Source organism: Marmota monax, unplaced genomic scaffold (assembly GCF_021218885.2).
Source record: "Marmota monax isolate L192 unplaced genomic scaffold, Marmota_monax_Labrador192_F-V1.1 WCK01_AAM20220418_F8-fsc00005, whole genome shotgun sequence".
Lineage (NCBI taxonomy): Eukaryota > Metazoa > Chordata > Mammalia > Rodentia > Sciuridae > Marmota > Marmota monax.
Window position 1 is genome coordinate 8,818,952 of NW_026692254.1, and position 25,385 is coordinate 8,844,336.

At 41.7% G+C, this 25,385-nt stretch overlaps 1 long non-coding RNA gene across 1 annotated transcript in view; it reads right to left on the minus strand.

Moving 5' to 3' along the window:
• LOC131424020 (uncharacterized) overlaps window positions 1-14,730 on the minus strand; it is a 37,421-nt gene extending 22,691 nt beyond the window's left edge. Inside the window, exon 1 of the long non-coding RNA XR_009226392.1 lies at window positions 14,677-14,730. This is a non-coding gene — a long non-coding RNA (uncharacterized LOC131424020). The remainder of the gene's footprint in view (window positions 1-14,676) is intronic.
• Window positions 14,731-25,385: the final 10,655 nt, after the last annotated feature.

Consider the following 25,385-nt stretch of genomic DNA (forward strand, 5'->3'; position numbering starts at 1 on the left):
GTAGTCCTCTGACACGGCTGCCCCTTATATCTGTGCCTCTTCTACACATGCCCTTTTCCCCTCCCAATTTCCAATATGTTATAGAGCAACATGAACCATCACCAGTAGTCAGGCTGATGCTTGCACCATGCTCTTGAATTTCTCACCCTTTAGAAACATGAGTCAAAAAATAAACTTCTATTCTTAATAAGCTATCCAATTTAGGTATACTAAATGGAACAGAAAATGGACTAAGACAATGCCCTTATAAAAGAGACTTCAGAGATACTCTTTACCCTTTCCACCATGTAAGGAAATGCTGACTATAAACCGGAAAGTGGGCCTTCACCAGACACCAAATCTGCCAGCACCTTGATCTTAAAATTTCCAGCCTTCAGAACTGTGAGGAATAAATTTCTGTTGTTTATAAGCCAGTCTATGACATTTTGTTAGAGCAGCCCACAAGGACTAAGACATCTGCCCTGAGAGTGTTATGGAGTTTCTGGGTTAGTTTTCAGAAGATACTAGTGTGTAGGTGGGGCTCTGGCCATAAAGACAGCCCAAGTTATGTTCCTATAAGCCCTAAGCTTGTCTCAGCGTTCTCCAAGTTGGATGAATGATCCCAAGATGGTACAAGACAATCAATCCAACAAGGTATGGGAAGGATATGCAAACTGTTTTCTATGTTCATTTCACTGGAATATAATAAAGACTGTTTTCTGATACTGGGTGTAAGCATGAGCTCTCTCCAGTCCAGTGTTGCAGTTTTGGAAGTCCATACACTATCCTGAGGCAAGAGGGGGAATTCCCCAGCAACTACAGGAAACCCTGAGACCCCTACCTACAACTTGCATGCACCTGGGTGCATGAATCGACTTACATAAAAGAATCTTTGCATCACTCTGCTAGTGACTCCATATATATCTGATGTACTCAGGCCACTAGGTGGATGGTTATATTTTACAAAAATATGGCTACTTCTTTGGTTGATCTGTTTCCTGTAAACAAGGGCTAGTCATGATATGTAACCCAGCAGAATTTCTAAAACTGCTATCTCAAGATAAAGGTAACTTTTAGTATTGCATGAGAAAGGAACAACTTTTCAAAGAAACTCACCCTAAATAGAAATTGAAAATTCATTTTGGGGGCTTTTATAAACCTTATGCAATTTTGTCACCAATAAAAATATGTCATGTATTTAAAGAAAAAAACCTATGTTCATATACTGAAGAAACTTGCAAACAGAATATTCTAACCTGTTTTAAATGCTCCCAGAGTGTTTTGGTGTATATTGAAGGTGTTTGTTTTTAAATATTTTTTAATGTATATTTTTTTAGTTGTTGATAAACCTTTATTTTTATTTGTTTATATGTATGCAGTGCTGAGAATAAAACCCTATTGCCTCACACGTGCCAGGCAAGTGCACTACTGCTGAGCCATGGCCCCAGCTCTGTTTTTAAATATTTGTTTAAATATATAAGATGTGAGAAAAAGTGACATCAAAAACAGTTGAAAGTTTAATAGGCACAATTTTTTTTTTTTTTTTTGCAGGGCTGGGAATGGAACCAGGGCCTCTGGCATGATAGACAAGTGCTCTGCCACTGAGTTATATCACTAGTCCCTAATAGTTTCAATTAAATAGTGTAAATTAATTGTTGCATTTAGTCCCTAAATGCTTCAACTCAATACTGCATTGTTGGTGAATGGGACCAAAAACATGGGTGTTGATTTAGAAAGTATGGCCAACATGCTCCCCTTGGGTCCCTTGGGAGCCTCTTGTGTCAGATGGGGTCCTCTCCAGCCAAGGAAGCCTTTAAATTTAGATCCCAAACTTGGTAGCTCAAACTGCTACAGGTGTGGACCAAGATTTACAAAACCAATGAAGTAAGGTCAACCATATTACTAATACTCTAATACTATTTTAGTAAAGGAAAAAGATTGCATCTGTAATTAAACCAATTTAAATATTATTTATTTCAACTCTTTTATTTTTCTTTATTAGTTTGATGTATATTCTATTATCAGAATATCATACTTCAGTGTCATGAGTATAGAATACGTACAGATGGTTCTCCACCTACAGGATGGTTACATACCAATAAACCCGGCAGAAGTTGAAATATTGAGCTGGGCGTGGTGGTGTACACCTGTAATCCCAGCAACTCAGGAGGCTGAGGCAGGACTGTAAATTCAAGACCAGCCTCAACATTTAATTTAAGGATGATTTAAGGATGATTCAAAGTGTAGAGGAGGCTGTGGGTAGGTTACATATGAGTCCTATTTTATATAAGGGACTTGAGCATCCATAGATTACATAGCCAAGCGGGATCCTAGAACTAATCCCTGGAGACAGCAAAGGACAACAGTAAAACAAATGTTCCACTTAGTAAAACATGTGAGGTCCACTTAGGCATCCTCAGATGAGTAGATGAGTGAACTAGCAAATGACTGAGGGTGAATAGATGCCCAGGCTCCCTGTCCCACTGTGGGACAGCTCTAGAGTGGGTGTTGTCTAGCTCTGTTCATAAACACCCCATCCCAGGTTGTCTGTTCCTCCCCATCACACTCCCCCAGCCCCCACCTCCCAAAGGCCATGCATGGGTCTATTTCAGAATGACCAAATAGACACATGCCACCAGGTTCCAGGGACACAGTCTTCCAACCCATGGTGCACCATGGTGTGGTCTGTGCAGACTGGGTGCTTGCTTGTTCTAAAAACTGAAGAATGTGCTGTGTTATATTACAGTTCTTTGCATCATATTTTTTGGAAGCATGTGTTTCAGAGCTGGGAGAGTGAGATTTCCATTGGCTCAAGGCCAGGTACCATTTCAGAATTATCCACCTGTGTTCCCTGCATCCAAGCCACCAGTTCCAGAATGTGCTGGGCAGGAAGGACTTGTCTGACCCCCTCAGGAAATGTCTCCACCTTATCCAGGAGATGGAACTTCCTGCCACCCAACCCCACAGACTGTGGCACCAATGTGTTTTCAATACAACAGTATTGCCATAGAACAGCCCTCACACCAAAGGAAGGAAGGATTTGGGCATGCTATTAAGATTTCTGATCCAAGACATTGGCCTATTCATACCCTGGACCACCTGGGACTGCCCAAACACCCTTCCTGGTTCAACTTCCAGACTAGGTATCTTCTCCTTTCCTGTAAATAAAGAAGGTCTTGGGGGCTGGGGATGTGGCTCAAGTGGTAGCGCACTCGCCTGGCATGCGTGCGGCCCGGGTTCGATCCTCAGCACCACATACAAACAAAGATGTTGTGTCCGCTGAAAACTAAAAAATAAATATTAAAAAAAATTCTCTCTCACTCTCTCTCTCTTTCACTCTCTCTTAAAAAAAATTAAAAAAAAAGAAGGTCTTGGGAATTTAGGGTGAGATACCAGTCATGCCAACCTGCTCTGACCAGCACTTCCTGCCTCTGCCATCTTTCCCACTTTGTCCTTCCTGTTACATGCCAGTCAGCCCAGATGTTGACCAATTCTGACTCCAGTATCTCCTTCAAAGCTTCTACTACATCCCTTTCACCACAATCTTCCTTCAAGTTTCATGGCCAACCTCTCCACTTGGACTCCCTGCCTCGCTACGCCTACTCCCAATCAGCCCAGTCCTCTACAACTACAAGATCCTCCTAAAACTCCTGTCTAATGGACCAGCTGTGGGACTTGCTCAGGTGCTCAGAGTCCCCACTGGGAGCCACAGAACAGAGATTCAGCATGGCATGGTGCACAGGGCTCCATTAGCCTGCCCAGTATCCTCTGGCCATATCTCTTTTCTCCTCCTATCCAGCCCCACTGGATTCCTGGCATCCACCAAACACATCTTCATTACAAAAAGTTGTATAAAACATGCCTGCCTGAAGCTCCTTAGGTCTTTTAGAGAGGAAGCAATGAGATGATCCTCAAAAAAAATGTCCACATACTCTTCAATAATTAAAAGTATGGAAGCTAATGCACCTCCCCTTGAGCGAACTGTACTTAGAGACTCAACTTGGAACACAGAACATGGCAGAAGAGATGACGTGTCATCTCTGAGACTATGACTTCCACCTCAGGCACTCCTTCTCCTCCTCTTCCTCTCTTTCCTCTCACCATCGCCTTTCTCTTTATCTCTCACTGGGGGAAAACAGCTGCCATGTCTTATGAACACCCCTAAAAAGAGTCTCCATTCATGTAAAGAGGAACCAGAACCTTCTCCCATGACCACCTAAATAAGCTTGAAAGTGGATCCCCCCAGGGTCTTTGGATGGTTTCAGCCCAGGCTTACAGTGTGAGCCCAGCCTCATCTAAGACCCTGATCTAGGACCACCCAACCATGCTGCTTCCAAATTCCTGACACTCATAAACTGTTATAAGATAATAAATGTTGGTTGGCTTAAGCTAGTAAGTTTTGGGGGGATTTGTTACACAACATTAGAACACTAATTTATTTGTCTCACATTTACTGTTGATGAAGGACCAGGCTCTATAAGGCCAGGTGATAACTTGTTGACTGTTGATAACTTAAAAAAGGTTTCTGCTAGTAGAGCTGATAAACTCAAAGATAGGTTTTTATTGACCTATATTATCCAGTTTTATAGCTGATTTTATCATCTTGTGCCATCATTCTGTTATCCGCTATCTATTTTTCACATCTTTGAAACCAGTGTTATCGGCTTGGTTCCCTCATGAATGAGCTAAACAAATATTTGACACTAAAATATTTGAGCAAGAATCATGCCCTTCTAACTTTTTACAATTACCCTTCACATCCTGTACCTTTCACTTTTATAGTGCAGCACCTGCAGACAGAACACCCTTCCTGGTTTCAATCTTACTTACCATACAAAATCCACTCTGTTCCTATCTAGGGAGGCCTTCCCTGACTCCTCAAAGAAACCGCCTTTCCTTCCCCATGTTCCCATAGCACTTTGCTCATGATGTTTCTAGAAAATTCATCCAATGATTTGCATCATGCCCATGGCCAACCCCAGCATTTGACTTCCCTTCAGGCCTTTGCTTAGTATATGAGGGCAGGTGTTTTAGTCAGCTTGTTCACTGCTGTGACTAAATGACCCAATCAGCACAGCTGTAGAGGAGGAAAAGTTTATTTGAGGGCTCATGGTTTCAGAGATCTTAGTCCTAGAAGGCTGCCTCCATTCCTCGGGGCTCCAGGTGAGACAGAACATCATGGCAGAAGAGTGTGGCAGAGGGAAGCAACTCACATGTTGATCGAAAGCAGAGAGAGGGTCCACTCGCCAGATACAAATATAGACCCAAAGCCATGCCCTAACACCCATCTCTTCCAGCTATACCCTGCCACTTCATTACCATGCAATTAATCCCTAGCAGGGGATTAAATCACTGATTGGATTAAGACTCTTATAACGCAATCATTTCTCCTCTGAACCTTCTTGCAAAATCTCACATGTGAGTTTTGGGGGGACACCTCACATCCAAACCATACCAGCAGGTGGAAGAAGCCACATCCTCAGAAGAGGCTGGGTGTGGTCCTGAGACCTTTTAATATAAGAGGAGTCGTTTTCCCAGGAGTCATCCACCCACATGCTGAACCAAAGAGGAAAAATAAAGGTGCAGCTTAGGAGGAAGATGTGGCTGAAAAACTGGAGATAGGAGAGTTTGTTTAAAAAAAAAAAATTTAAGGAGGAAGAAAAATGCCCCAGTCACAGAGGCAGAGAGAGGGGCAGCTATGAAGAGAGGCAGGGGGCAAAGAGGTGAGGCCAGGCCAATCAGGAAAGCCCCTGCTTGTGACCCTATCATATCTGCCTCTTAAATATCTCTGGGTGGAACCATCATGATTTTAATGAGGCATTATGTTAGTCAGGTTTCCATTGCTGAAAAAATAACTGAGAAAATCAACTTAAAAGTAGGAAAGATTTGTTTTGACTCATGGTTTCAGCCCATGGTTGCTTAGCTATGTTGCTTTAGGCTTGTGGTAAGGCAGCACACCACGGCAGAGAGCATGTAGCAGAGAAATCTGTTCACTTCATGGTGACCCAGAAGCAAACACAGAGACAGGAAGGGGGCAAGGGTCTCAATGTCCCCTCAAGGGCATATCTCATGACCTAACTTTCTTCCCCTGAGCCCCATCTCCTAAAGTTCTCACCACCTCCCTAGTGCCACATGCTGAGCATCAAGCCTTCAACACGTACACCTTTTAAAACATTTTCCTTAAAATGTCAAATAAAGCATTACTTTTAGTCTTCGGCGCGTCTAAACACATGCCCTTCCATTTTAGTCAGTTTTTCACCACTATGACCAAAAGACCTGACAAGAACACTTTTAGAGAAGGTAAAGTTTATTTGGGTCTCAGTTTGCATAGATGACTGACTTCATTGCTCAGGGCCCAAGGTCAGGCGGAACCTCATGGAGGAAAAGTGTAGCAGAAGAAAGCCGCTCAGGATATGACAATATGGAAGCAAAGAGAGGGAGTCCTGTTCCACAAAGACAAAATATGTACCCCCAAAGGCACACTCCCAGGGACCAAACCCACCAAACACACCCTACAAGCCTACAGTTACCACCCAGTTAATCCCTATCTGCAGATTAATGTACTGATTAGGTTAAGGCTCTCATAATCCAATTATTTTACCTCTAAACTTTCTTGCATTGTCTCTCACATGACTTCTGCCTGATACCAGGTATTGACTGTAGACTGAATGTGACATGTGGTGGCCATAACACCATCTGCTATCAATTTTATTCTCCTAAAGTTTCCACAAAGCTATATATGTATCAGTTAACTTTTGCTGCACAATAAACCACCCCAAAGCTTACTGGCTATATAAGCTTCCCATCGCTATTAAAACAAATTGACTGACTAAAAAGACCACAAATTTATTCTTACATAGCTACAAAAGTCCTAAGTCCAAAATGAGTCTTGTGGGGCTCCAGCCAAGGTGTTTTCAGGATGGTTTCTTTTGAGACTCCAGGGGAAAACCCATCCCTGGCCTTTTCCAGGTTCTAGAGCCTTCTGGAACTCATTGGTACCACCACTCCAATCTCTGTTTCATCCCAATTACTCCTTGTCTTCTGTCTGACCTGCCTGTGTTTCTCATGCTTGTATTGGGTCCACATAGATATTCCAGAATACCTTCTTCAGCTTGAAATCTTTAATCACTTTTACAAAGTTCCCTTCACCATGTAAGTAGATTTGGGGGGTATGCATTATTCAGCCCACAATCTAGTTTAGAACATAGCTATCTATTCCTCTTGTGATTTGAGCATTTTTTTAATCCCAGGACTAACTCATGGGTCTGCTGTCAGCTGCTGGGTCAGCTGGGGCTGGTTGGTCTTGGGTGGCCTCAGTGTGAACAGTTCCTCTCTACTGTTGGGGTCTCATCCTCTAACAGGCTAGGACAGGGAGGTCAGTTCAGATTCAAGGCGAGAGAAATGAGCTGAGCTGCAAGTCACATTGCAAAAGTCATGACACGGGAGGAGTGAAGCATTGCAGCCATTTTGCAATATTACCACAGAAAATGCCAAGATACTGCAAAATCATTAATCTATTGAATATGAAAATGTGTCATGGGCTTAGCTTACAAATAGGCAAACAAGCCCAGGAACATAAACTATCAAAGACCCCAAAATGAGCCCCCACCCTCTCTGTAAGAACTCTCTGTTCCTGGCCACCACACGTCACATTCAGTCTACAGTCAATACCTGGTATCAGGCAGGAACATGAACCCGCAGGTGGTTTCTGCTCCTCTCCTCCTAATCCAGCCTATCTCAACATCAAGGTCCAAACTATACCAACATCAGGAAACCCAATCACATCCCCTCAAGGGTGCTAATCACCCTCTCCTCTATACAGGGATGTGTACCTGCATATTAACCGCTGTCCAGATCCAAAGTAGCTTTTACAGGAGCCTGAGCTCAGTGCAGCACAGAGGAATCTGCACACTCCATCTCCAACAGCGACACCATGTGGCAGGAACAGGAATGGCAGTTATGATATGAGCAGATTCAGGTCTTTGTGCACTGGGGTGTGGAATGAAGACTTGCTCTCTTTTGTCATAAGCCTTATGATGGCTCAAGGAAGACACACTGTCCTTCCTATATTCAGACATCATGCAAATAATGACAATAAAATGTAGTAGGTGGAAGATAAATGGCAAGACCATATTTGATTACCCTGATAATATACCTTATAATTGTGTGAACTGGTTACCCTGATAATATACCTTATAATTGCTTCCTTCACAGCACCCAGGGGTGCTCTTCCACTGAGCTACATCCCAGGTCCTTTTTATTTTATTTTGAGACAAGGTCTCTTTAAGTTGCCTAGACTGACTTTGAATTCCTGCCTCAACCTCCTAAGTCCCTGGGATTAAAAATCTGTTGTTATCTTTTTTACATTGATGTAATTTCAAACATGAAAGATTATTAGAATAGAACAAGATAGTACAAGTACATATATACTTGTATATATACATAACCTTGTATACATATAACAATTCAAGATAGTACAATAATGTGTGAATATATTAATCTTGAAATGTTTGAGACAGTATGTTGAAAAATGTCCCCTAATTTACCTCAGTATATAGTTCCTAAGAACAAAGACAAGTATCATTATCAAAATTAGAAAATTTACATTGATGCAATATTATTACATAATCCACAGTCTGTATTTAAATTCCACCAATTGTCCCCTTTAATGTCCTTTTTGGCAATATTTTTCCAATAAATATAACTTTTTAAATTATTTAATGACCAAATACATAAGTCCAGTTGACAGAATATTATAAGTCACAAATTAACAAATCAAACCTGTACAGAAATGCAAAGGAATGAAGAATTGTATGAATTATGTAATCTGTGGGAAGGGATATGAGAATTAGAATGAAAATGTCCAGGAATTTGACCTGTGGTAAATTCAACAGAGAAAGACTGTAAACCGCTAATAAACACCTCTTCAGTACCAAACCTTTCTTGAAAGTATGAAATGTCTCCAGGCAAAAGAATCTTTTCCAGACAAACTTACAGCAGACGCCATTCCAGAAGAGCCACACCTGTCCATGTTAACCACAGGGCATGAACAAGTAGAGACCAAGACAACCACAAAGCACATCAGCATTACGTGCAATTGCCCATGTTTGCTCCAATGCAAAAGCAAGCTTCCAGCACTTTTCTGCTGCTGTCAAGAGAAAGCCAGCAGAGAATGGAGGTGAGGAGGTGGCCTGGCTGTTTCTAGGGTGCCCCAGGGGAAGGAGAGTGTATCTCTCACTCTACACAGAAAACATGTTCTTTCTTGATTTGCCACCTACAGCATATCTCACTATGTACCTTGTGAATATGATGTCATTACTCAAAGATAAAAATGGGATTTGCAGGGATGGCTGTCTTTGCCCAGGAACAGTGTTGGTGCCAGATTATGTAACCCCTCCCATGACATTCCATCAAATATAGAAAAAAATTCACTCATAAATATGTCCACCAAGGTTAGAGAGATTGCAACTTAAAATCATGCTGATTGGGGGGAGAACCCATCAGGCCCAAGATGTCTCTATTGTTCATGATATAAGATTTCTGTCTTCCTGTAAGTTCCCCAACCAAGACATTGTAATTAAAATCCCCTCATACTAAACTACTGTTCGTAAAATTCAGAGCATGGGTTGTAATCATCAGTAATCATCAGTGAACTGTATAGAGCCCTTTGGTCAAATTTTAATAGATCTGAAACAAAATAGCATCATTGGTGACCCTGTACTTTCAAGAACTTTTAGAATCTCACTGGATTAAAATCACTTGTGAGACACACTGCAACTCCAGGGTCTGACACAGTAGGTATTTTTATTAATGTGCTTAATGTGTACTAATTCCAGAAAAGAAAAAAAATGTATACACTGAGTCACATACTTCCAAAATCTCTGATCAAAAATTACTATTTTGTCTTAGGAGTTCATGTCACTCTATCAGAATCAGGTCTGACTATTAATATAATGTTAGTGTGATGAGAAATATATGAAGTCTCTCAGCAGTTGCAAAAGGAGAGGTATACACAATGACTTCTTCTGGAAGTCAAAAAATAAAGTGTTGTGATTTGTAGGTCCAAGTTAGCATATTTGCCAAACCTAAATGTTATGTTTCCAATGAGTCTGAATGTGGGTTGGTCAAGGTTCCCAGAGAACAACAAATAGGATGTATGCATTCACAGATTCATGACAAAGAATTGGCTCATATGATTATGGAAGCTGACAAATCCCAAGATCTGCAGAGTAAATGGGCAGGATGGAGATCCAGGGGAGCCAAAGGTGTACTTCCAGTCCAAAAGCCTACAGGCTTGAAATCCAGAAAGGGCCAATGTTTCCCTTTGAATTCTGAGACAGTGAAAAGTTGTTGTCCACATTTGAAGAGCATCAGACAAGAAGAATTCTCTTGCCTGGGGGAGGGTCAGCCTTTTTGGCCCACTCAGGCCTTCAACTGATTGGACAAAGCTCACCCACACTGGAAAAGGCAGTCTGCTTTACTCAGTGCACTGTCATCTGAAAAGCCCTCACAGAAGCATTCAGAACAATGCTTGACCAAACATCTGGATATCTTTTTGGCCCAGTTAAGTTAATACACAAAATTAAACATCCCAGAGTAGAATCAATACTTTGTTTTGAGTTAGTCAGCTTTTCGTTGCTGTGACAAATACTTGAGAAAAACAACTTAGAGGAGGAAAGATTTATGTTGGCTTATTGTTTCATAGGTTCAGTCCATGGTCAGCCTGCTCCATTGCTCTGGGCCTGAGTGAGGCAAAACATAATGGCAAAAAGTTGTAGAGAAGGAAAGCTTTTCAGCTAATGGCAGCTAGGAAGCAGAAAGAGTGAAAGGAAAGAAGAAATACCCTTCCAGTGCACAACCCCACTGACCTCCTTCCAACTAGGTCAGGCACAAGAAATACCCTTCCAGTGCACAACCCCACTGACCTCCTTCCAACTAGGTCCAAACTTCTATAGCTTCCAACCTCCCAACAGTCCATTTAAGTGGACTATTTAATTATTAATCCATCAAATGCATTAATACACTGATGAGGTTAAGAGCCCTCATGGTCTAATAATTTCCTAAAGCCCCACCTCTGCATTGGAGCCCCATCTTCCCATTACTGTATTGGAGACCAAGGCTTTAGAACATGAGACTTTGGGGGACACTCCAGATCCAAACAGAATACAAGTAATGATCGATCATTTAATGAGTACACAACATGTACCCAATTGTCTCCAGAAAGCATGACTGTCCTACCAAAATGAGATCAAAAAGATGTGGGGGCAACACCTCAGAAAATTATTTCAGAACACTGTGCAAAAGGTAACCACATCCTGGAGTCTTATGGTCCTATAAAGGGTCTTAGGTGAGAAGCAGCACACATTCAATGTCCAAATGAAGGAAAAATGCCAGTGGTGTCCACTTACCTGTGTCCTGCCTAGAGAGAACTGAAATTGGGCAAGGACATAAAATTCTTATCTACATACTCAGAAAAAGGAACTAGGAGTTCTTCCTCATCAATTACTCTTATTCTTATCATTATCATATCCATTCTTATTGTTACTATTGGCACCGCAAAGAACACTGTGTATTTTCCCATTTTCTCCCTGAAATATCATCTTGTTTACCCCTTGAGAAAAATCCCTGTGAAGTGGGTAGTATTGACACACCATTTATTGGGAGCTTTCAGAATTTGGGTTTCCTATCCAAAGACATAGTGGCAGTTCCAGAATTCCAATGCATTCCAGTCAACAAGAATAACCCCACAGAACTGCAAGTTAGTATAATCACTTTAGAAAGCAGTATGGAGAGTCCTTAAGAGATTAGGAATGGAACCACCATATGACCCAGCTATCCACTCCTTGGTATTTATCCAAAAGAACTAAAATCAGTATACAATAGTGATATAGGCACATCAATATTTATAATGGCACAAATTGCAATAGACAAGATATGACCCAGTTTTGTTGCCTATCAGCAGACAACTGGATAAGAAAAATGTGGTGGTTCATTGAGTAGAACACAATGGAGTTTTACTCAGCCCTAAAGAAGAATGGAAGTATGTCATTTGATAGTAAGTAGATGGAACTGAAGAACATTGTTCTAAATGAAATAAGCCAGACTCATAAAGTCAAGGGTGGAATGGAAGAAAGAGACACAGAGACAGAGACAGAAATAAAAAATAGAATCTCATGGAAATAGAAGAGTGACCAAGAGAGCAGAGGAAGGGGGTCAAAACAGGAAGAGCAAAGGAAGACCTTGGAAAGAAATGGAAAACAAAATCTACCAAATTACACTATGTCCACATATGAATATACCACAATGAATCATGCTTATATGTAAGCATAATGCACTAACCAAAATAATATAATAATAATAAAAGGGAGAGCAATACAGTAGAACTAGCAGATTGGGGGAAGCAAGGAGGAGAGAGGAAAGGGCAGGTACAGTGGAATGAGGTAGATCAAATTACATGCATGTACAAATATGGCATAAAGAATCCCACTATTATATATAATTATATGCACCAACAAAAAAATTCAAAAGAAAGCACCCCCAAGCAACTCCTGCTTTCCCACCTGAAACACTGCCTAGAATGGGAAGAAAAATCACTCTATTTTATTTTTCCATTTGAACGTGGATCAGTGATGTAGTCTGTGAGAAAAATTTGCTAGGAACCAATAACTAACTAGTCTTGGCAGTTGGTGCCTGTAGTTCTCTGCTCCCCTCTCAGAGCTGAGTATCCAAGGTGACTCAAAAGACATCAGCTCATTGCAAAATGAGCCAAGTGCTTTCCTCAAGCTGGTTTGGGTGAAAGCCAAAGTTGTGTTTCAAATCATTTTCTTTCAATAACAAACCTTATTTATCCTTAAGTTGGAGGTGTTTATTGTGAGGAAATAAGCTGTGTGGGTGAAAACAGGAGCTATTGTGTTCCCACATCAAATTCTAATTACACCTCTTTATGCGGTTGGCCTTGGCCAGGGGTTCCTCAAGCCTGGGCCAGCACAGCCCAGCCAGAGCTGCTTGGAGGAAACCTTCTGAGTAAGTCCATTTGAGTCAGGTTTTCCTGTGCTTACGGTTTGAAGGATTCTAACAGACCTCCCTGTCTTTTTTTTTTTTTTTTCATGTGGTGCTGAGGATGGAACCCAGGGCCTTTCACATGCTAGGTGAGCACTTTACCACTGAGCCACAACCCCAGCCCCCAGACCTCCCCATCTTTACACTTTTCTTATTTTCTTTTGTTTTTGTTTTCATTTGTTTCCTGTTGTAATGCATTACCTGGGTCTCCTCGACATCTAGACAAATCACAATGATAATGCTATTATCGAATCTCAAAGTAGCTGCCCCTCTTTTGCCTCCAACTTTCAAAAACAAAAACAACATAAGATAATTCCCAAACTGGGAGTAAATTAAATATTTCTAAAGCAAATTCAATATTATTAATGCAATTTAAAAGATCAACAAATCCAGGTCTTATCCTGGTGCTTTGGTTTCATTTCTGATTCTGATTCTATTGGATCTGGGTCCTGGCATTTAAACCTAACTTTTCTCTATTCTCTAAAATAGTTTATCTCTCTCACTTAATCTTTATACCTTCACCATATCCTTCAAAAAACTTCTGACAGTTCACACTAAAAAAATACATCAAAATGGTGAAATATACAAAAGTTTAATCATGTCCCTTGTCCCAGCATAAATAAACACACAAAAAAATAGATAATCAAAAATATTGAAAATATGGTTATTCTTTCTAATAAGAATTCTTAATTGCTCTATTAATTACTTAATATGACACTTCAAGACTTAGGAGAGGAAATCTACCAAGTTCCACACTAACAAAATGTTGGAGATATGGTAGGCAAGTTTGAGTTTTCATATACTTCTGGAAGCACATCTCTGAAATGCAAGCCGGGAATGTCTAGTAAAAATGAAAACTGAGCTTACCCCAGGACCCAGCAACCGTATTCTGGATACTCTAAAAACCCCGTCTCTGAGATGCATGCACAAAAACATAAGCCTCTGGTGTGTTTTTCTAAAGCACTACTTGGAACAAGTAAAAACTTGAAATGACCTAAATATCCACCAATAGTGAAATGGACAATGTGTGATATATCCATAGAGTAGAAAGCTATATATTAGTTAAAATCAACATGCTATTCACATGTTATCAACAAGGATAAATCTTAAAAAGCAAATGGAGTTTGGGGGAGAGAAGATGGGGGCTTATTGTTTAATGGGCATAAAGTTTCAGTTTGAGAAGAAAAGTTCTGAAGATGGTCGGGGGGTAATGGTTGTACAACAATGTGAACTACAGAATACTACAAAACTAGACAGTCAAAGGTGCTGGAATGGTAAATTATATATTATTCCAAGACATATATTTATCATATGTATGTATATTTTACTCCAAGATGGAAATGCTAATTAACCTGATTTGATCATACACATTGTATACATTGATTAAATTATAATACTTTACCCCATAAATAAGTATACATATGCCAATTAAAATTAAAAATTCTTAAAAAGATTTAAGAATTTTTGAAACACAAAATTTTATTTATTAATAATTTAATATATTTTTCTGTATATTTTAAATATTTCACTCAATCAATTAAAGAGAAATTGACTTTTCCCTACAAAATAAAACCAAAATCAGGCAAGCAGACATCTTTTAAAATATGGGTTGTCCGAGAATTGGACCCATTTGCTTACTTGAATGCAATATACATGGTCCCTCACTGGTTCTTGCCTTCACCAGATGGAGCCCTGTGTGGGAGGAAATAGAGACAGAAGTTGAGTCCACCAGGCATTGCCCAGAGGGCAAACAGAACCCATTGACAGGATGTGAGGGAAGCACAACAGGCTAATGGAGAAGGAGGAACTGATGAGCCCAGGCAGCTGACTCCTCTGTGCCTGGCCATCCTAGGGGCAGCCTGTCCTCCTCAGCAGAGCTGAAATGGAGCTGTGACCCTTTGCTGCTTTCCCTGCTCACCTTCAATCACTCAAGGACCACCTGCATGACTCACCAGCCACCAAAGGACCTGGATTTCAGTGAATGTAGCCAGGAAACCTTCTAAAAATGAAACCATGATGAATTAAAGATGCAAGTGGCCATTCCTCTTATTGGAATGATCCTTCTTTAGTTGCTGTCAGGTAAACATCTACATTGTGCCGCAGCCCGGCTGGCTGGGCAAACTAACCAGGGGGTGATGAGGAACTTGTTTAGATTGATACAGCAGGAGTGGGAGCCGTTTATTGTAGCACAGGAGCGGTATTTATACATTCCACACAGCTTATCTAATTAACATAAACTAGATACAGCAGTCAACCAATCAGGAATCTCCACACTTAATGGCTCACTTTTGTTACTTCTCAAACCACTCCCTCTGGCATTTTGCCAGGCACCATCCAGACTTGTTTACGAACTCTAACATTCCCCTGGCAAAATGCCAGGTGCCATCCTGACTTGTTTACAGACTCTAACAACATTGGGCTAGAGAAGGCAAAGAGGAGTCCTCAGTGCCCATCAGGACACCAGACCTAATATTGCCCAGTCTGAGAGCTGCCACAGCATTCCACAGCACCCAATGGCCCCCCGGGCTTCCCTCTGCAGCCCTCTACCCTCAGCTTCCATACTTTCTCTCATGCCTGGTTGTAGAAGCAGGTGACTGAGTGACTGCAGAAGTCCCCTACCTACCAGTGAAACAGGCACTGAGGCCAGCCTGCACTCTTTTCCACTTGGGTTAACCTGGCATCCTTGTTAGACAGCTCACAACCTGGTCCAGGGTCAGCTAATTTCTATAATAAGCAGGTACTTCAGGCTTTGCAAGCCATTTGGTCTGTCTCAGTTGCTCAGCTCTACTGCTGTAGCATTACCAGCAGTCTTATGCAATATACAAATGGTTATCACTGTGTGCCAATAAAACTCTATTATACACTCTAAACTTGGAACCTCATAATTTTTGTGTCATGTGATATTAATCTTTTGATTTTTTTCCCCAACCTAAAAAAAAATTTTTTAAACCTATACAAAAACAAGTAGCCAGACAGATTTTCTCCAAGAGCCACAGTTTGCCAACCTCTCATCTAAATACCCAAAAGGATAATTGAAGCCAACCTTACAAGATGCCACCCCAAGGCACGTGAGCTTTGGTAGGAGTGACTCTGCCAACAAGAAAGAGGAAAGTAGAAAGAAAAGAAAATGTTAACCTTTCCCTTAAAAACCATCTACTCCTCTATGTCCAGGCTACTGGCTCACACTCCAAACAAGAGCAGCAACTGAAGCAGAAGCTGCCAAATCCCTGTTGAGAGCCACAGCCAAAGGGGCCCCAGCAAACTTTCAGACTGCCAGCTGATGATTGGCTCACAGCGGCCCCAGCAACATCTAGCTGATTGGCTCCTCTGCGGTGATGCTCATTGGGCTGTTTCCCCGCCCTTTCAGACTACAGAGCTGCTCATTGGGGGACTTTTTTTGGCTCCGCCCACGCGACCCAGCCAATCGGCCTCAAGAGCAGGAGGAATGGGGGAGGTTGAGAGGCTTGTGGGAAGCCAGTGGTGGCAGTTGGGGCTCTGAGGGTTTTTCCTGAGGAGCTGTTTTGTTTGGTGTGTGTCGTTCTAAAAATAAAGTTTGTTTCTTTTGACAAGTGGCTCCTGAATTGTGCCCAGCCAGACTGCGGCAAATCCCCACATTAACAACTCACTTTGCTGATGCTTCCCAGAGCCCTCATGGAGTTATTCATTTGGTCCTGCCAACAGTTGACAAGGTAGGTACTAAAGAGAAGACAGGCAGAGACATGATAATGAACTTGCCCAAGACCACAGACAGCATTTGAACACAGCCAGTCTGGTCTCAGGCTCTGTCCTCCCCACTGCCAGGTGAACGTTTCAGGAGGCTCCTGTTTAGGAGTATGGTATCGTCCTCAGTGACCCTGTGAGCCAAACTGGGTCACACATATGGGCAACTGTCTTTTTTCCCCTCCTGTCCTTAAGCCTCTAGTCAAGTATCACTTCTGCCCTGGACCTTATGACCCTGTACAGAAGGGGACTGATATTTCTCTCCTGAAAAGGACCAGGGACCCCCACCCCACTGCCTGCTTGGCCTTTTACCTCTGCACTGTGACACCTTTATAAGTACAACCTCAAAACAGGGCCAGCAGAACAACTGTTACAGAACCACATGACCAAGGGGCCTTTGTCCTAGATTTATGAAGAACCAAGCAGATCTGTGTGAACAGTGAATGTGACGCAGGACCACAAGACTCTTTCTTGAAGACTGATGAGAATGACCAGAACAGCAACCCTCTTTCTCTTATAATGTATTTCCCTGGAAATCGGAATCCTGATTTTTTTGGAATATTAATTTTGCTGAACTTGGCCTTGACTATCCAGATGATATGTCACTGTTTATTCTTATCAAAAATAAGATTTTAAAGCTTCATGGAACTGTCCAGGGTGAGGCAATAAAGAGTGGCCCAGCCAGGACTGCAGCCCAGAGGCCCCTGGTCATCCTGTACAGCCAAGCTCCTGCCTTAAAGAAGACGCCTACCTGGCCCCAGCACTCCAGGCCCACACCTGGAGGGCCCAGAGGGGACAGGATTTAAAGCAGCCTTCTGCCGTGGGGAGGAACCAGGTCCAGGAGAAAAGGAAGAGAGAGCTGGAGCCATGCTGAGTTTCAGGGGGTCTCATTGCAGTGGCACCCCTTCTCCCAGCCCTTTATGTATGGACAAGAAGATGACCCTCCAAACCTCCCTTGCTGTCACCTCCCATGTCAAGTCAGCTGCTAAGGCCCATCAGTGTTCACTCCTAAATGTGCCTCAAATCCACCCACGTTTTCCTTCTCCCTCAGCTGTCATCCAAGTCCAACCACCATTCTGCCCAGACCAATGCAGCAGCCTCCTAACTAGACTTTCATGTCCCCTCCTGCCTCCAGGATCCACTTGGAGACCAGAGCCATCTTAACACATAAATGGGGGGGGGGGGGGCAATGACATCTCCCTTAAAAACTCAAGAAAAATGAAAATGTCCTTGCCTTTTCTCCATGTGTTTGTATAGGGTGTGAGCCTACCCAGGACACTGCCCTGTCTCCTGCTGACTCCTCCTTTTCCCCAGGTCTCCATGTGGCCACTTCCCTCAGTGAAGCTCCTTCCATCCCTCAATCCCTCAGTCAGTCTCTTTACAGCTTTCTACTTTCCTTTATAGCACTTATCTCTTCCTGTTACCCATTAGAGTCCAGCCTCAAGAGGAGGAAAATGTCAGTGCTCAACTTGGTCCTCTGGCCCATTCAGGTGGCTCCTGACCTCAGGTTTGCATTTCCGTGCCTGGCAGTTTTCTCCAGAGTGGCAGATCTGCACCCCCTCGTGCATGCACACAGCCACCACCTGGAAGCAACTGCTGATAGTGAGCAGCAGCCCTCTCCAGTGTAAGTGCACAAACCCTGGGCTCCCTTGCCATTCAAAGGACAATGCTGATTCATGTATGTATGTGTGTGGGGGGCGGGGAGGGTTTCCAAAAGTTTCCTCCCAGGACTGAGCTATAGTTGCCACAGAGCCACATGTAAGTAACACACCAGTGACTCACCACCTCCTCTCCCCGCCCCCCCCCGCACTTCCCCTTTTCTTACTTGTGCTTTCTGGCATCACCTCCCAGGTAAACGGCTTAGTGCTAATTCAAAATCAGATTCTCAGAGTGCACTCGCACCCTGGTGCCTAGCTCAGTGACAGGCACAGAGGGCGAGAGGGAGGGCTTTTGAGTTGCCTCAACACCAGCCTCTGGTCACTGATAGTGAGAGTTGATGGAGTGTCCCTTCTTCCCATTGGTCCCTCAGTGACCAACCTCAGGCCCTGGAGAAATGACCACAAGCCTCTGTTCGCTGAAATGGTCTCTCTCCCATCCTACTCTCTTTTGATTGCCCCTTCTCATTACCTCTTCAAAATCAAATCACTATGCTGGTTATAAATAAACAGGCTCATACAGTCTGCTAATCAGCCATGCGCAGTCTTATTTGGAAGGAATTCTAATTGCTCTTGAATTAATCAAATGAAGGCCAATGAAATTTTCACAACAGTTGTGTAAAGGAGAAATTCTAAAATAATGAATATGAATAAAAACCCAATTCCACCAGGTTTATGTGTGTCATCACCTCCAGTGATAGTGCTATTGTTCCATTCTACAGATTGGGAGACAGGATTCCAGCAAAGCTGGGGCATCTGTCCAGGTCCCTCACAGAGGTTTGGCCCATGTCCCCTACCACCATGCTCATGTCTCTTGTTTTCTATGTCATCATTCACTAAGAATCAGAGTGTTATGGTTTATATATGAAGTGTCCCCACTCATACATGAGGCAGTGCAGAGATAAAATGTTAGATTATGAGAGCTGCAATCAGGGGCCTCGTCCACTGATATGGATTCGCTGGGTAACAACTGTAAGCTGGAGGTAGGAGGTGACTGACACGTGCCTTTGGAGTTTCTATTTTGTCCCTGGTGAGCATAGCTCTTTCTCTCTGCTTCCTGATTGCCATGTCCTGAGCTGCTTTCCACCACCATGCACTTCCACCATGATGCTCCACCTGACCTCAAGCCCAGAGCTACGGATTCAGCTGACCACAAACTGTTCAGAGGTTCTTCTGAAACTATGAGTGAAAATAAACCTCTCCTGAACTGAACAAGCACTTCACTGAAGAAGAAATACAAATGGTCAAAAATATATGAAAAAAATGTTCAACTTCCCTAGCAATTAGAGAAATGCAAATTAAAATTACACTGAGATTTCATCTAACTCTAGTCAGAATGGCAATTATAAAGAATACAAATAACAATAAATGTTGGCAAGGATGTGGGGAGAAAGGTATTCTTATACGTTGCTGGTGGGACTGCAAATTGGTGCAACCACTCTGGAAAGCAGTATGGAGATTCCTCAGAAAACTTGAAATAGAACCACCATTTGACCCAGTTATCCTAATCTTCAGTATATACCCACAGGACTTAAAATCAACATACTACAGTGGTACAGCCACATCATTGTTTATAGTAGCTCAAATCACAATAGCCAAGCTATGAAACCAGCCTAGGTATCCTTCAACCGGATATGAATGGATAAAGAAAATGTGGTATATATACACACACTGGAATATTACTCAGTCATAAAGAATGAAATTATGGCATTTGCTGATAAATGAATGGAACTAGAGACTATCACACTAAGTGAAATAAGCCAGTCCCAAAAGACCAAAAGCCAAATGTTCTCTCTGATATATGAATGCTAACCCATAACAAGGGAGGGTGGGGAGGGGAAGTTCAATAGAAGTCCATTGGATTAGGCAAAGGGGAACAGAGGGGGAGGTAAATAGGAAGGATAGTAGAATTATTCAGACATTACTTTCCTAGTCTTATATTTTCATACACAACCAGCATAAATCTGCATCATGTACAACCATAAGAATAGGATCCTAATTAGAATGTCATACTCCACATATGTATATGCTAAAACACATTCTACTGTCATGTATACCTAAAAAGAACAAATAAAATAGAAAATTCAAAAAGAACTAATTTACTCTAAGTGTAAAGAGTTCTAAAATCTTCTTAAATCATTTCACATCCCAACATTAATTTTCCTTTTGACATGAATAAATGTACCTGAATTTCTTCATTTTGGTATAGGTATTGAAATGACAGAAATAGTTCTAACAAAAATAACAATGGCATTGTATTTAGAAAAAACATCTTTGCTGTTGGCTCGAAAACAGACAAATAAATAAATAAATAACCTTTCTTACTCTTAAGTTGTTCTCGTTGGGTTGTTTGGTCACAGCAACACAAAACTGACTAAAACGTGGGGGATAAAAATGTTTTCTACAAGACTGCTAGAAGCATGAAGTTATGTGTCTAGCAGAATATTAGAGGAGGTTGAGAGCATCTCTGTATAACAAAATCATCAATTCATTACCCAGAACAATCGGAGGATGGGGACTCAGCACAGTGAACTACAAGCCCAAATGAAAGTGGCATTCAGAAGTCACGTGCAGCCACATGGTTGCTCCAAGCTGGGAATGTTTGCTGATTAAGGATTACAGAAATGGCCCATCCTTTAAAATCTTCACTCACTGATAACACTGAGCACATTGCCTTCTGCAACTCTGGGAGCTTCTCCCTCCTGCTGCTCCTTCCAGGCCTTCCCCTTTTAAAAAGATTTTGGTTGTCATTTGCAAAATTAGTCCCAGGGTCAAGACTTCCAATTCAGTCAGGAATGTTTGGGCTCCACCCCTTGGCAAAGGACGATGGAAGTGGCCTCTGGTCCACCCAACCCTGTGCTGTTCAGAGGGATCTGCTGATTCTGCAGTTGCTCTCTCAGGGCTGGCAGAGGCTGGGTGTGCATGGATGACACTTAGCACAGTAGATCACATTTTATGGGACATATGCACATTTTTAATTTATCCATAGCACATTTTCCAAATTTTCTCTAATGCTTATGAGTAAAATTTTCTCTGTAAAGTATTCATTTCAAAAGTTTTTTTTTTTTCTTAGTCCCTGAAGTGGCTGGAATTTTCACTGATAGTCAGCACTTCTCATGGTGCAGAGTGATGGGCAGTGACCCTTTTAATGGAAATATCAAGTTTTTTTTCCTGCTCAGGCACCAAGAATGTGGTTCTGGTTTCCAGTACATCTTGATCATAGAAACAAAAACAGATGTATTGTTAGGAAACACAGAAGGATGACTATAGTCTGCAATTTATATAGTTTTCAAATATATATGTACAGTAAACTATATATATATATATATATATATATATATATATATATACACATATACATATATATGCAGTATATATAGGATTTTTTCTTTTTTTTTTCTTTCTTTTTTTTTTGAGACAAGGATTCTCTACATTATACAAGTTAATCTTAAAGTACTGAGCTTAATGATCCTCTTGCCTTAGTAACTAGGATCACAGCTGTTCATCACCATGCCCATCTATATATTTTATAGAAGGGAGGAACTAGAAAGTTCCCAACACAAAAGAGTGATAAAGTTTAAGGAGATGGTAAACTGATTATCCTGATTTGAGCATTTATTTATTTATTTTAGGCAGTGCTGGGGATCAAACCCAGGGTATGCAAGGCAAACACTCTATCACTACTCCCCCAGTCTTGAATTGAGCATTATACATTATATGCATTATGGAATTATCAAACTATAACCCATCATATACACAATTTAAATAATAATAATTTTGAATAAAAATTTAAATATCAAAAATTATTTTAAAAAATAATAAGTAGATATATTACCAACATTTCTAACACAGCCTGCCTATGTAAAATCTATAGAGGTCAGGGGGGTCTAAAACTGTTTTTTGAAACCATAATAGTTCCCATAATTTAAAGACTGACTCCCCCTGCCAAAAGGGTCCATTTATTAATACTTTGTGATGATTTCTGACTTTCATGAAAGCTGAAGTCACAAGACCTGTGCTTCTTCAGTCTCAGTTAAGCAACATCTAGGGGGTCCTGAGCTTCACAGTCTCCTGCCTCACAGGGAGGATGAGTAGACATATGTCTGGCAGCTTGGATGTTCAGAGAAGATTCTTATCTATCAGAAGAGGGGGCTGCTTAACATTGTCAGCTGGATCTGGAAGGCCCTGACTCCAGGTTCATGCTTTGAGTTCCAGGCCCCATGGTGAAGGAATGAGGGGATTTCCCTGACCTCAGAAGTGATAGAGGAGCCTCTTGGCATGGAAACAAGTTCCAAATGCCCCCCAGGACCCTGTGAGTACCCTCTCCTTGTGCCTGGCCCCTGCCCTTCCCTTGTAGTCTAGGCCATGCGCAGCACCCCTCACTCAAAGGCCCAAGGTGCCGTGTCATCAGCCTAGATGGCTAGGGCTAGCCATGGATGATGACACCTTTTAAAAAGGATAGTACAGCCTGCCATGGTGGAAGATGCTTGTAATCCCAGCAAATCGGGAGGCTGTGACAGGAGGATTGCAAAAAAGCCAGCCTTGGTAATTTAGCAAGACTCTGTCTCAAAATAAAAAGGGATAAGGATGTAGCTCCAGTGTTAAAGCAACCCTGGGCCCAATCCTCAGTACTGTATACATGTGTATATAAGTATGTAACTTCTCAAAACTAGCTTCCAGAAATATTAATTATATTACAAAGGGAGGTATTTTTCTCCCCAAAGATATATCCAAGTATTATCATTGAATCCAAATATCATTAGTGAAAATACCAACATTCCCACTTCTTTGAAAGGCTGTGTCATTCATTGTCTTATAGGCTCAAGCCACATTCTCTTTTCTCTCTCTCCTCCAGTGTCATTTCCACTTTTTGAATCAACACCTGTCTTTCATGGTGCTGATTTGTTCGCCTTCGTCCTTTGAGAATGCTATCCATCTGCTGGCTGTGCTTGCCTAGGCTGATGGCAGGACTCACGACAGAGGTGCAGGGTGAACCTCCCAGACACAGGCTTTCCTGGTGTTCTGCCCTCCTGGCTGCGGTACATGCAACCTTGAATCCAGTCCTCAGCTTCTCCCTGCTCTGAGATTCAACTTCAACTCCTTGAAGGATGTTTTGGGACTTCCACTGGCTCCCTATACCCATACCCTCTGGGCTTAAAACTGATACCTCTTACTTCCAACAAGTTCAGGGCTTCTACTTCTTCATCTTCTGCTTCTTTGTAGAGAGCCTCTGTGCATGCTCCTCCCTCCCTTTTCTTTCTTTCTTTCTTTCTCTCTCTCTCTCTCTCTCTCTCTCTCTCTCTCTCTCTCTCTCTCTCTCAAATCCTCCAGAACTTTGACCCATAATAGCTTCCTATATGGAAGTTTTATGCTTATCTGACATTGTACTGGATTTTGGATGACCCAACTTCTCATCACCAAATTAGAGTATATAGCTCTACATTTTGCCAGTGGTGGAGATCTCATGTGCATATTCTATAGTGTTTAATGACACTTCTAATTCTAATTCTCAATAAACAACACTGTTATACCCTATATCATTTGTTATTTGTCAGTATAGGTCCTCAAAAAGTGATTCACTGAGTCAAACTGCCTGGCCATCTATATTGTACGTGATGGTGGATGTCACCAACTCATCACCCAGAAAAGAATCATCTACTTACATCCTCCATCTGGAGTGAACACATCTTCACCACCCAGTTAGGGCAACTGCTGCTCCTTGTTTTATTCTGTCTAATGGATTTGACTTTGAAATCTAATCAAAGACACGTAGACTTAACTTGAGCTTGTTTTTGCAGTTGACGCTGTATGATGAACCTTACAAGTCTCAATTCTATCATCAAATGGGCCCTGAACATATGACTGCCCCTTAATACCCATCACTAAGTTCTTGATTCTGGTCTCTGCTGAATTCCTAGCTTGTTCTAAAACCTCTGGCCCTAGCTCTGTTACTCTTCCAGCCTGCAAAACTGGCTAGAATCCATCTGCCCTCTGCCAATCCATTGTGAACTCAGCACTCACTTCTAGTCATGCCTTCATGATCATCTGTTTACCTTCATTTTCTTATTAAAAATCTCTCCTTGTTTATTTTCCCATTCCCCTCACAACCTCTTATATGTAATTTTGTATAACAATGAGGGTCTCCCTCCATTACCATGCAATTTCCCTTTTCTTTCTGTGAGGGGAATGGGAAAATAAACAAGGAGAGAAATGAATTACAGTAGATGGGGTAGAGAGAGAAGATGGGAGGGGAGGGGAGGGGGGATAGTAGAGGATAGGAAAGGTAGCAGAATACAACAGTTACTAATAGGGCATTATGTAAAAATGTGGATGTGTAACTGATGTGATTCTGCAATCTGTATTTGGGGTAAAATTGGGAGTTCATAACCAACTTGAATCTAATGTATGAAATATGATATGTCAAGAGCTTTGTAATGTTTTGAACAACCAATAAAAAATAAATAAATAAATAAATAAAAATCTCACCTACTCTAAGAAGCATTACCACTCCAAATGTGAGAAAATCATGTCTTCAGGAAGTTTGGCAACTCACTTGAAGCAAATACAGGATTTACACCCCACTCCAGCAACCTGCAAAGCCTGAACCACTGTGGAAGCTGCCAGAAAGATACCAATCTTTGCACATTAACAATTCCCATTATGGAAGAGACATGGAAATTAAGGGGCATACCAAAATATGAGTTAGATGTCAAAAACAGCCTCTTAGCTAACTACTACTTCCCATTAGGTATTAGCTCCACAGAAAATCATTATAAATGGTACAAGGACAGGATTGCTAACTGTGTGTTTGGTGATGACTCCCCAGGGCCCAGAACAATACATAGCACATACTGGGGAGATGGTGGTCAAATGATACAAACTTTCAGCTGTAAAATGATTAAGTTCTGAGAATCTAATTATAACATGGTGACGAGAGTTAACAATATTTTATTATTTACCTGATATTTGATA